The sequence below is a fragment of the Rhineura floridana genome, chromosome 3, assembly GCF_030035675.1.
Source record: "Rhineura floridana isolate rRhiFlo1 chromosome 3, rRhiFlo1.hap2, whole genome shotgun sequence".
NCBI lineage: Eukaryota > Metazoa > Chordata > Lepidosauria > Squamata > Rhineuridae > Rhineura > Rhineura floridana.
Genome location: NC_084482.1, coordinates 100326508 through 100340468, shown reverse-complemented (window position 1 = coordinate 100340468; position 13961 = coordinate 100326508). Strand labels below are relative to the sequence as shown.

At 46.7% G+C, this 13961-nt stretch overlaps 1 protein-coding gene across 8 annotated transcripts in view; it reads right to left on the bottom strand.

Moving 5' to 3' along the window:
- Positions 1-13961, bottom strand: part of RAPGEF6 (Rap guanine nucleotide exchange factor 6) — a 258948-nt gene that overhangs the window by 40334 nt on the left and 204653 nt on the right. The window lies entirely within an intron of this gene.

Genomic DNA, 13961 nt, shown 5'->3' with positions numbered 1-13961 from the left:
AAACCTGTGCTTAGCAATCTTTTCCTATCAATAGCAAGACATGAAGATCCAATCACTCTGGGTCTTGATGAAGAAGTCATCCTTGGGTTAACAGATCTCCTCTGTGAGACAATTTCCACAGATGACCCGCTGCTATGTTGAGAATCTCCAAAAACTACAGTCTGTGTGGCCAGTAGGGAGCTACAAGTAGGACACTTGCCCTCTTTTCCTGGATCTTGCATAGAACCTTGAGAGAAGCAGAACTGGGGGGGAAGACATTTAGTAGCCTCTGTGGCTACTAAAGCGTGTCCACTGCCTTCACTGCCAGATCTGCATACCAGAAAAAAAACCTCTTCATCTGATGATTCTGGTAGGATGTGAACAGGTCCACCCTGACCTTCCTGAAGTCAGAGGTGATGGCTCAGAACACTTCTGGATGTAACTTCCATTCCCCTTGCTGGAGATATTGCTGAGCCAGTTCACTTGAATGTTGTCTTCACCCTCTCAGGTGTTCCATCACCAGGGAATCCAGATGTTGCTCGGCCCACACCAGAAGTTTGTAGGTGTCAGGCCCAGGATGTGACTCAGGAACCAGACCAACGGCTGTAGTTAATTCGTGTTTTATTAGGGTAATGTCCAAACAAAGACTGCGTTTTCTCATGAAGCAATACAGGGATACAGGTCCTGCGGCATTGGGAGAAAGTTGACAGAGCAAGGGACTTCTTCCCGCCTGTTCTTTAAGAAGGGGCCAAACGGGCGCGCAATCTTTCGCTCCTCCTTAACTGCCCCTCAGGTACTGCCCGCCTTCCCCCCCTTCTCTCCTGTCTTTTCAGCTGTCTGCGTGTGCGCGGTGAGGGGGGAAGCATCACCCCCTCCTCTTCTGAAGTTTCCGATTCCAGGATGGGGGATAGGGGAGGGGCTGATGGTAAACTGCCTCCCCGCTTTTCGGCTGTGAGCAGCCTTCCCTCTTTCCCCTCTTGCTGTGAGCCTGAAAGAGGGGGAGGCGTGAGAATGTCCAGGGAGGGCTCAGGCTCCCCGTTGCTAAGCGACCTTATCACTGGCAGTTCCTCTGTTTCGTCTTCGCTCCAAAGGGGGGAAGTTCCTCCCCCTTCCCTCTGCCATCCATCTGAATACTCTTCTCCCAACTCTCCAGGATCCAGCTCCCCGGGATTGGGACCCCAGCTCTGCCTTCCGACACCATCCCCCCTCCCAGGCTGTGCCCCCCTCCCCTTGTCTGGCTTGGGACGGTGGGGAAAACGTTGATGGAAAAGTTTTACCAATTCTGGAGCATGCACATCAGCTGCATCTTCCCATGATCTGTCAGCCACCCCATAGCCTTTCCAGTGAATCAAGTACTGCAGCTTGTGGCGTCTGATCCTGGAATCTAAGATCTCCTCAACTTCAAACTCAAGCTGCTCATTTATCAGGAGTGGAGCTCCGGGAGGTTCCTCCGGCCGTAACTCACTGGGAGGGGCGGCTTTCGTTAAGAGGGATCGATGGAACACAGGATGTATTTTAAACGTGTCAGGCAGCTTCAGTCGGTACGCCACGGGATTGATTTGAGTTTCTATTTCGAAAGGACCCACCCTCTTGTCTTGTAATTTTCTACATTTGCCCGGCATCTGGAGGAAGCGGGTGGACAGCCATACCTCGTCTCCCGGTTGAAGGGGGGGGGCTCCTTCCTGTGCAGGTCAGCAACTCGCTTGTACTCCGTTTTGGCTTCGTTTAACTGCTGTTTCAGTGTCTGTTGCGCCGCTTGCAATTCCTTAAGGAAGTTCTCAGCTGCCGGTACCAGCATTCCTTCTGAGCTGCTTGGAAAGACTTTAGGATGGAATCCATAATTCGCGAAGAACGGGGTTTGTTGAGTGCTGGAGTGTAGAGAATTGTTGTAGGCGAACTCTGCAAAATGCAAGTATGATACCCAGTCAGTCTGTTGATAGGACACATAACTTCTTAAATATCTTTCCAAAACGGTGTTCAAGCGTTCCGTTTGCCCATCTGTCTGGGGGTGATGGGCGGAGGAGAGTTTTAATTCCGTCTGCAACTGTTTCCACATTGCTCTCCAAAATTTGGCTGTGAACTGAGTTCCTCGGTCTGAGACTACACTGTTTGGCAACCCATGCAGTCGGTAGACTTCTTTGATGAATAACTTGGCCGTTTCCTTAGCCTCTAAGGCCCCTGCACAAGGGAGGAAATGCGCCATTTTGGTGAGTAGATCTACCACGACTAAAACGGCTGTCATTCCTTGGGATTTGGGTAGATCAGTTATAAAATCCATGGAGAGATCCTTCCAGGGTTCATGTGGGACAGGTAGCGGTTGTAACAGTCCTGGTTTTCCTGTTTGTGTTTTTGTCCGCAGACAGACAGAGCAGGACTTTACATAGCTTTCAATATCCCGACGCATTTTAGGCCACCAGAAGTCCTTGGCCACGTTCTGAATGGTCTTGTAAATCCCAAAGTGTCCCGCTGTGATGGAATCATGGCACTGGCGTAGGATTCTGAGCCTTAATTCTCCTTCTGGCACATATCTGGCGGTTTTGAACCATAACAGTCCATTTCTCCAGTGAAAGGTTACTTCTGAGTCTTGACCTTGTCCCATCTCCTGCCCATATTTTAGCATGTCTGCATCTTCTTGTTGTGCCTTTTTGAGTTCCTCTTCCCATGAAGGCTGGCATACTCCCAACGTTAATTTCTCTGGCGGGATTACGTACTGAGGCTGGTCCTCAGATTCACTTTCTTTGTATTGTGGCTGTCTGGATAAGGCATCCGCTCTCTGGTTTTTGGCTTGGGCATGGTAAGTAATCTGGAAGTTAAACCTAGTGAAGAACTGGGACCATCTTATCTGTCTCTGGTTCAGCTTTCTGGCTGTTTGGAGGCTTTCAAGATTCTTGTGGTCAGAGCGCACTTCAATTCGATGAGAGGTCCCCTCTAGGTATTGTCTCCAGTTTTCAAAAGAGTCCTTGATGGCCAGCAGCTCCTTCTCCCAAACTGTGTAGTTCTTCTCTGCAGGCTTTAACTTCTGAGAGAAGTACGCACAGGGGTGCAGCTCCTTCCCTTCTTGGTCTAATTGTAGCAGGACCCCCCCGATGGCAAAATCTGAAGCATCTGCTTCCACTACGAAAGGGCGGTTCGGATCAGCAAAGCACAGAATGGGCTCAGTAGCAAACCTTCTCTTCAGCTCCTCAAAGGCCTCGGTGGCATTCTCTGTCCATTGAAAATCTTCTTCCCCCTTAAACAGTCAGTCAGAGGAGCTGTTAATTTGGAAAACCCTGGAACGAACTTTCTGTAATAATTGGCAAACCCCAAAAACCGTTGTACATCCTTTTTGGTGACAGGTTGGCCCCAGTCCAATATACAGCTTACTTTCCCTGGGTCCATCTCCACGCCTTCCGCTGAGATTCGATATCCAAGGAAGTCTAGGGACTTGAGGTCAAATCCACATTTCTCTAATTTAGCATACAGGTGATTTTCTCTCAGTCTCTTCAACACCGTCTTCACATGCTGGTCGTGGTCTTCCTGGTTCTTTGAGAACACCAGGATATCATCTAAGTAACAGATTACATACGTGTCCAACAAGTCTCTAAACACGTTGTTCATGAATTTTTGAAAAATTCCTGGACTTCCACAAAGCCCCAACGGCATGACCAGGTATTCATACTGTCCGTAAGCGGTCAAGAATCCTGTTTTCCATTCATCTCCCTCCTTCATTCTGATCAGATTGTACGCTCCTCTCAAATCCAACTTCGTGAAGATTTTTGCAGAGCGCAGTCGGTCCAGCAACTCTGAGATCAGGGGCAGCGGGTAGCTGTTGGGGATGGTGATCTGGTTCAATGCGCGATAATCATTACAGGGTCTGAGTTCCCCCCCCTTCTTTTTCACAAACAATAGTGGCGCTCCAGCAGGGGATTGTGAGGGGCGTATGAATCCTCGCCTCAGGTTTTTATCCAGGAATTCCTTCAGGGCCTCCCTCTCATTCTCTGTGAGAGAGTAGATTCTCCCTGATGGGATGCTGGCTCCTGGCACTAGGTCAATCGCACAGTCGTAAGGGCGGTGGGGGCGTAAAGTCTCTGCCTCTTTTTCATCAAACACAACTTTGAATTCTTCATACTTTGGCGGCAGGGTCACTTGCTCGATCTCTTGCACTGCCCCTGCTAAGGTGTTCTTGATTCCTTCAGGTTGACAGTTCTCCTGGCAATACTGTGAGGTGAACCACACCGCCGCCTCCTTCCAACTTATTTTGGGTTCATGCTTTGCTAGCCAGGGCATTCCCAGAATCACCTCAAAGTTCGAGAGATCTGACACGTATAGCGAAATGAACTCTTCGTGCCCGGGGATTTGAAGTTTCACTTCCTCCGTGGCTTGTGTCACCCGTCCTGACTTCAGGGGCCTCCCATCGATAGTCTCCACAGCTAGGGGAGCGTCCAGTTTCCACCGGGAAATTCCATGACGCTTGACTAACTTTGCATCAATAAAATTTGTGGAGGCTCCACTGTCAATTAAGGCAGTGGAATTAAACACCACTCCTCTGGAAGTTGTAATCCGAATAGGCAAGACCAACACCCCCTTTGAGGGAGGTTGGATCGTTGGGGGGCCTTTATACAACGCTGCCCCCAGTCCACCGGCCTGCACGTGGACTGGGTGTTCTAGTTTCCCGACGGCTCGGCTTTCCTCCCTTTCAGTCCACAGTCTCTGGCCACATGGCCCGGCTTTGAACAATAAAAGCATAAATGTTCCCGGCGTCGTCTTTCCTTTTCTTCTTCAGACAGTCTTGGCCTAGCCCCTCCCTGTCCCTCAGTTGCATTACCTGCCATCCCTGCAGTGGGAAGGGTCTTGTTGCGGGATGCCGAGGCTGAGTATCTCGGGACCTCCTGCTTCCTTTCCAGGTGCCTTCCTTCCATCCGGTGATCTATCTGTAGGCATAGCCGGATGAGCCCTGGTAGGTCAGCGGGGGGGGAGGTCCTGGCCAACTCATCCAGGATTTCAGCATTTAATCCACTCCGGTACATAAACATCAGGGCGGCGTCATTGTAACCAGTTTCCTGGGACAGAATTTTAAAAGCGTTAGTGTACTCGGAAACAGTCCCTTTAGCTTGCTTCAGAGCGCCTAGTTGCCGCGCTACTGTTTCAGCCCTTTGCGGGTCTTGAAACATCTCGGTTATCTCCTGTATAAATCCTCTGTACCTTCCTAAGACAGTATCCTTTCTCACGAGATACGGAGTCACCCATTTTGCAGCTTCTCCCTCCAGGAGGCTAATCACGAAAGCTACTTTAGCCCCATCGTCTGGAAATTCCGTGTGCCTGACATCCAGATATAACTCACACTGAGCCACGAAGGTTGCCAACTGATCACTTTGTCCCGCGTATTTTGGGGGCAATCCAATGGGAACCTTTACTACGGCAGCTGGAGGAGCTGTTCGCATCTGGTCTATCGTGGCCTTCAAGGTTTGATTATCCGTCTTCAGCGCCTTGACTGCTGCTAGCAGGGCTTGAACATCCGTCTGCAAATCAGCTACCTTAGTCCTCAAGAGTTCCACTTCTTCCGTCTCAGAAGTGGGGTTCATCCCCCCGCTGCTCCCTTTGACATCTTGTCCCAGTCAAGTGAAGAGAGCGTTGAGGGTGATTTAGGTGGCTCTGTCAAGCTGTCAGGCCCAGGATGTGACTCAGGAACCAGACCAACGGCTGTAGTTAATTCGTGTTTTATTAGGGTAATGTCCAAACAAAGACTGCGTTTTCTCATGAAGCAATACAGGGATACAGGTCCTGCGGCATTGGGAGAAAGTTGACAGAGCAAGGGACTTCTTCCCGCCTGTTCTTTAAGAAGGGGCCAAACGGGCGCGCAATCTTTTGCTCCTCCTTAACTGCCCCTCAGGTACTGCCCGCCTTCCCCCCCTTCTCTCCTGTCTTTTCAGCTGTCTGCGTGTGCGCGGTGAGGGGGGAAGCATCACCCCCTCCTCTTCTGAAGTTTCCGATTCCAGGATGGGGGATAGGGGAGGAGCTGATGGTAAACTGCCTCCCCGCTTTTCGGCTGTGAGCAGCCCTCCCTCTTTCCCCTCTTGCTCTGAGCCTGAAAGAGGGGGAGGCGTGAGAATGTCCAGGGAGGGCTCAGGCTCCCCGTTGCTAAGCGACCTTATCACTGGCAGTTCCTCTGTTTCGTCTTCGCTCCAAAGGGGGGAAGTTCCTCCCCCTTCCCTCTGCCATCCATCCGAATACTCTTCTCCCAACTCTCCGGGATCCAGCTCCCCGGGATTGGGACCCCAGCTCTGCCTTCCGACAGTAGGCCTCCCCCTGAAGGGTCACTGACCACATGTGAGCAAAGGTGACCAAAGTAGCAGGTCATCTAGATAGGAATAAATATGAATCCCTTGTGATCTGGGGTGAGCCACCAGGGTGACCACAATCTTCATGAACACCCTGGAGGCCAACAACAGGCCAAAGGGCATGGTGTTCTACTGATAGTGAAGACTGCAAATTGCAAATCACAGGTAACGCTTGTGAGGATGAAAGACAGGAATGTATAGGTATGTCTCCTTGAGGCTGATAGAAGATAGAAAGTCCCCCTTTCTCAGGGCAAGGAGTAGGAGTTCTCCATTCTGAACTTGTGATACTAGATGAATCAGTTCAGATGTTTCAAGTCCAACACAGCCCAGAATGAACCATATTTCTTGGGGACTGTAAATAAAATTGAGTACACTCCTGAGAACCTCTCCTCTGACAGAACCAGTTTTATTGCTGATATGTGGAGAAGGTGTTGAATAGAGTCCTACACCCTGACCCTCTTGACCAGGTTGGAAGATAGAGGGGATGGAAGAAACTTCTGCTGAGGGGAACAACAAAAATTCCAAGCGGAGGCCAAATTTCAGGGTTTGCAGTATCCAGCCATCTGAGTAATCTGCTTCCATGCATCCGCAAAGTCCTGTAGATGACCTCCAACTGGAGGGAGAATAGCATCAGATTTGATATTTGTTGCCTCTTGCTTGGATGCCATAGTTGAACTTGTTGACAAAGTGCTACTGTCCTCTGCTGAAAGACTGTGTCCTATTCCAGAAGGGATGGGAGGTCTGAAAATCTCAGCCCCTACCTGCAGATCTGGAGCCCCAAAAGGACTGGCTAGGCAAGTAGGGATGGAAAAGTCTCTGAAAGGGCCTTCCTCTCTCTTAGAAGGCAACACTTTCTTCTTGTTCTTCAACTCCACTAAAACTTTGTCCAATGCTGAATCTCCAAAGAGCTTACCAGCCACATATAGCTCTGAGGCAAGATTGTTGTGTGAGTGGCATCCACTTCCCATGAGAGTAGCCAAAGTAGCCTCCTGACAAAGACTTCCACAGTTAGCACTCTGCCCAAGAACTGTACTTCATCCATGCCTGCATCTGCCATGAAAGCCACTGCCCTACATATCTAGGCAGAAGCAAGCTGAATCCTGAGAGGGATCATCCAATAAATCCTTCAGCCACAGTGGAACTGCCCTGGCAAAAATGGAAGAAGCAGCCACAGCCTGCAACAACAGTGCACAAGCATCATGACTCTCCTCAGCCCCAAGTCTATTTTACTGTCCAGGGCATCTTGAGCTGCACATACAAATCCTTGGGGTTCAGAGAAGGATTCACTAGTCCATACATACGGATATCTATGAGAGGAACCCTCAACTGATCCATCAAATTCTGCTCCAATACATAAAACTTGTTTGCTGTTGATACAGATACAGACCCATTGCAGAGGGCTGAAAAACTCAACTTGGATGATGTTAAGTAGAGGTGGAGGTGGCTTCACCACTCTGGACTTTGTCTGAGGGTCTGGGCATACTGCAGTTACCTTAGAGGTAGATGGAGCAGGTGGATCGTCCTTAGAAGCTAGGTCCAAAAGACTTCATAGTCTTGCACAGTAAAGTAAGAAAGTGACTGTATTGGAACAAACAAATGGAGACTCTCTCTTCAGATTCAGAAGCCCCACTCCATTTTTCCTCATCCAAAACAATGCGATTGGGTTCAGGGTCCTCACTTTCAGTCACTGAGTCCTTAGCCGGACACTGAGTTCTAAACCCACTGGCCCGTCCCTGCTGAATATCACGCAGATAGGAGAAACATGCCTATTGGAATCTACCTGTGCTGTCTGCTAGCAGGGGGTGCCAATGTCAGAGGGGCTGCTGCTGAGTGGTCTGCATTATGCTGTGCTTGGGTGGAAGCAGCTGTTGTCGTATCCAAAGCAGTAGTAAGTTGCTGAGGTGCCACTTTAAGCCCAGGTTGCTGGGTAGTCTGGGACAAAACCTGAGGCTGACCAGTCAAGTCTTGAGAGAGGGCTGCCAAAATAATGTCTAACTGTTGCAAGGAGGGGAGGTTGGCAACTGCCTCTATTTGTTGAGTTGGCTGGTCTCGGGAAGAAGTCTCTGAAGGCATCAATGGCAAGGGCCTGTGTTTTTTGGTGGGAACTGTTGATGTGTGAGCGTTGTTGCGTGACAGCGCACGTTGCTTTGGAGTTAAGTTGAGCAAGAAACTTCACAGAGGCTTGAGAAAGTTTTAAGAGTCTTTACTAAGACATTACGGCCAAAGGCATAGTTCCCCCCCTTCTTCCCCCTTCTTCCCTCTTCAAAAGCAAAAGTAAGAAAGACACAGACAGCACTCTAACATCAACAGTTAGACCTTTTCCCAAGGTGTTATCTACTGTTACCATGACAACTACCGGCCTTGGATGTCTGCTCTCTCAGGCCAGGCACAGCAGATAAGGCTGCTTCTCCAGACACTTCTTGTAACTTTCCAGACTTTCAGACTTGATGGAAAAACACTCAGTGACAGTACAGTACAATGGTCAACAATCCCCCCTTTTTCCCCATCATGTCTGTAATTCATTACAACAATAACAATAATACATTTCTACAATACATCTTGCAATACATTTCAGTACATTACATCATACAAATCCAGTTTACATTTCAGGACATTTTTAAAACTTTATCAATCAAATTTCGCTTGCACACAAGTCAGATACAGTGTCTCAGGGTCCATCTCAACCTCTTTGTGCATCCCAGGACTGGTTATTAATCCTACCGTGAATCTATCTGGTGGTTTTCCAATGTTAGATCTCTCAGAATGTCTCAAAGGCACTAGAGCTTCTGCTCTCCCAGCCCCCCATTTGAGCTGATGCTTGGTACAGCCTGCGCAGGATATTCCATTTCCTCAGCCTTGCATTTCTTTGATCTCCGTTTCCCACAAATGAGTTCATTTAATGCATCCCTAAGTGGAATTTGTGTGCCTTCCACTTTTATGTCAAGGTTTGGTTTAAATGTTTGTGCTTGTGTTTGTGCTTGTGTGTCAGCTGACCCTGTAAGAATGACTGTTTGCCTTTGATCCCAAGGCTTTTCTGAGACTTTAATGCTTCTGCTCAGAATTAATTGCTATGTTTCTGGTATCCAAACTCTGAAATATGCATTCTGAAACCCCAGAACAAATCCCTGTTGTGCTCTGGGTGCACGTTTGCCCCTTCTTTTTCCCTGTGGAATGTGGACCCAGCATCTAGCTCCAAATTTCTGAATGTGTTGCACTTTCGGCTTTCTCCCAGTGAGTTTCTCATAAGGTGACATTCCAAGTGCACTGTGTAACACCCTGTTGTGAATGTAATTCGCATACATGATTGCTTCTCCCCAGAAAGAATTCCCTAAACTGGAATCCATTAACATGGCTCTCATTGCTTCCTGAAGCACCCTGTTTTTTCTCTCAGCAGTCCCGTTGGAAAACAGGCTAAACGGAGCTGTGAAATTCTGGTTTATTCCCTTACTCTCAAGGAAGTCACTCAATGCTTTGCTCGTGAATTCCCCTCCCTGGTCTGAGCGTATAGCCCCCACCGTGGTGCCATGTTGAGTTTCGATTCTCTTAATGAACAGTTTCAGCTTCTGCTCAGCTTCATTTTTATGCTTGAGCAAATAAAGATGAGTGTATCTCGAAAAATCATCTACTATGACCAGAAAATACTTAGCACTTCCTCGTGAAGTGTTTATTGGCCCTGTTAAATCAACATGAATGAGTTCATAGGGAGCTGATGTGGTCCTTTCAGCCTCCCGGTTTATGGGTGCAATTGTCATTTTCGCTTTATGGCAAGTGTCACAATCCATCATTAACTGCCCACAGTCTTTCAAACGCATGTTTTCACTATGCATTGGGGTTTTCTTTATCGTGTCAATGTTTGCATGCCCCAGCCTCTGATGCCATTCATGGACGCAGCCTTGATGTGTCTGTGCCTCAGCGTTTAACACAGCACACCCTGCTTGACTGCTCTTTATTACAAACTGGGAATCATTCAGGCTTCCCTGCAAGCACACTTGATCTCCCCTCATTACATAACATTTGTCTCTGTCAAACAACACTGAAAACCCACAACTGGTCAGTTTTCTCACAGACATGTTATGAGACAGTTCTGGTACAAACAAACAATCTGACAGTATTCCAAGCTTATCAAATCTCACCAGTCCTCGAGCCTCCACATTTTTCCGCGATCCATCCGCTAGTTGAACAAAGTCCTGCTCATCTGTAGACGTATAAAACAAACTCCTGTCTGTAATTAATACATGGGACGCACCACTGTCAATAATCCAGTCAACAGGTCCTAAATCTTGAGACTTCTGTTTACAAACAAAGTTCACACTGCCGCTATGCATCTTCCAGCCTCCGTCCCTGGAGTTGCGCCTGACTGCACAGTCTCTCTGGAGATGCCCACGAGCTCCGCAGACATAACAAGCCTTTAGCCGCTGCTGCTCCTGCTTGTAATCCTGCTTGCTTCCGACTGCTTCCTTCGGCACGGCACTTTTCTTCGCCTCTTGTCTCCGCTGCCATTCCTGGCTCAATTTTTCCTCAATAAACGCAACACTGAGCCCCTCATTGGGCATGGCTTCAATTCCCATAACAAAATTATTCCAACTCCCATCGAGTGAAGCCAGGATCAAATAGGTCTTCTGAAGGACAGAGTGCTCGACTCCTCAATCCTGTAACTCTGCAAACAAGCGTCTGAATTCCGTGAGATGCTCACTCATTTCGCACTCACCCGTGAAGCGCATCTGGTACAGCTTCCGTGCCAAACACAATCTAGATCCCGCGGTCTGTTGCACATGAAGGGCCTCCAACACGTCCCACATCTGTTTGGCATTTGTAACATCTCTCACGTGTAGCAGTTGAGAGTCTGATAGAGCCAGAGTAATAAAAGCCTGCGCCCTCTCATCATTCCGTACCCAGGCCACTGTAAGGGGTGCAGGGGGTGTACCTTCAATAGCTTCCCATAAATCCTCTTTTATCAGGAAAGCACGCATCCTTGGCTTCCAACTGCCATAATTATTTTCCGTAAGTCATTCCAATGGCAAGCCTGCACCAGACATGTTTACAGCCATGTTCGCTCACCTCTGTCTGGCACAATCAATCAAGCTGCCCTCTGGATCTCCGTCTGCCGTTCAGACCAGCCACTTACTCCTGTGTAATGTGCTGTGGATCTGGGCCCATAACCCTGTTGATGTGTGAGCGTTGTTGCGTGACAGCGCACGTTACTTTGGAGTTAAGTTGAGCAAGAAACTTCACAGAGGCTTGAGAAAGTTTTAAGAGTCTTTACTAAGACATTACGGCCAAAGGCATAGTTCCCCCCCTTCTTCCCTCTTCAAAAGCAAAAGTAAGAAAGACACAGACAGCACTCTAACATCAACAGTTAGACCTTTTCCCAAGGTGTTATCTACCGTTACCATGACAACTACTGGCCTTGGATGTCTGCTCTCTCAGGCCAGGCACAGCAGATAAGGCTGCTTCTCCAGACACTTCTTGTAACTTTCTAGACTTTCAGACTTGATGGAAAAACACTCAGTGACAGTACAGTACAATGGTCAACATTTTATCCTTAGCTTTCCTCATGGCCCTGTCTCTCAAACAGACTTGCAAAAGAGCCTGGCAGACCTTAAAGGCCTGGCGGGTGTTAAGGAGGCCTTAGTGGAAAGGTGCACTCTGCTCTCTTTCTCACTTTTTTTTTCCTGAAGGGGGCAAGTGGCAGAGAAACTGAGAAGAGGGGAGACGGAGGATTGGTAAAAGGTGAAGGAGGCTGGATTGAGGAAGGCTGAGAACGAAGGAAGCTGGAAGAAGCAGGAGAAGCAGTGGAGAGGGTTTTTTTTAAAAAAAACAAGAAACAGAAAGAGGAAAAAGAGCAGGAACTCACAGAAAGACACAAATGACACAAAAACACACAGTGCAATATAGGCCTGAATCCCAGTGGCAGGAGAAAGTGCAGAGATGACCCACTGGTGAAAGGCACAATAAGAGCCGTCCTCTCTACATAAGGGAGGACTAGAAGAGTCTGCAAAATCAAACACTGAATTATTCTGCCTTTGACCACAAGGTGGAGCTTTTGGACCTGAGATCATACATGCACAGGATAATTTTTTTGAAACAGGGAAGGTGTCTCTTGTGAGTACTACTAATCCACTAGCTGAAGAGCAACGGACTATGGCAGAAACTACTAAACATTCTGTATGTTGAAAGAAATGTACTGTAGGATATGTGGATAGGCAACTGAGGGAGACAGATGCCATTACTCAATGTGAGAATACAGAAGTAAAGGCATAAGTAGAAATGGGATATGTAGAAGTTTCATGCCTTTATGGACACATAATTTAAATAAAACTCATCTCCTCCCTACTCCAATATTTACTTTGATGCCGTCTGATTTTAAGTCGTCATGTTCATGAACCTGACATCTCTCATATAAAGAACATGTTAATTATTGCTATGCTCTATTTGCCAGGGTTTCAGTGAGCAACAGGATGACAGATTCTGTTGGACAGTTGCTACTAGAAGATATCAGCATTGTTAGCCAATAGGAAAGTAAGGAGAATTAAAAATGATGGGTACTGTATCACTTCATGCTTATGAGGCTCTGTAGTAAGGAAAAACTGGTCTGCTTTGACATTTCTAGTAAAAGACTGTCAAGTAGGCTTGCACTCAAGTTACATTTAAGATCTATATAATTACCAAGCACAGTGCATTTTATAGCTAAAAGTGGAATGGTACCAAGAGGAAAAACTATTGCATTCTAGGAATTAGCTATGGACCATCATTAACTAACAACATACTAAAAATCACCATAATGAAAAATGTGAAAGCATACATTTTAAATAATAATACGTTTGTATATTTGTAACAATACAATATTTGTACAGCATCCTTCTTAAGTATGGATGTGCTTCAAATACGTAATGGAAATCCTTACAATAATATTGATATGGTATTGTTGCCATTGTGATATGGTAATATTGCCAGTATTATTATCCTCAATGTCTTCAGAGTACAGAGGTGAGCTGAGGTGGAAACACAGTAGCCTGCCTAAGGCAAAATGCTTAATCTTTACTTTTTTGTAAATCAAAAAGCTTTACAGTACTAAACTGTGCTTAAAAAGGAGCTGGAATAGGGTAGAGTTATAGCTATGTAAGCCAGTAAATTCATGGCTGAATTATGATTTGAAATGAGAATGAAACTAAGCCTGGATTATAGTTCATATATCTCTAACCCTATTCTATACCAGCATCCTTTTAGTGTAGTATAGTAAAGCTTTCTGATATATAAGAGAATGAAAATTAATCATAGATTTAATAGTGCTGTAAAATTTAGTTCAATGATTGGTAATGTTAAATCAATTAAAAAGGTCCCTACAATTAACAAAGTATTTTTTTAAAAAAAAGTTTATTACTTTTAATACATAGGGACATAGGAAATTGCCTTGTAGAGAGTAAGGTCACTGGTCTACCTAGCTCAGTATTGTCTACCCTGATTGGCAGTGGCTCTCCAGGGTTTCAGGCAGGATAACTGGAACCATCTTAGAAAAGCCATTTCTGTCTCTCTCTCGTTCAGGAAAGAATGCCTCTTCTAACACTCTGACTACTGTGATACATATAAACATCTAAAAATAAGCATGCTTTATTCCTTCAGAACTATTTTATATATATATAAAATTTTATGTATTAATGAATTAAT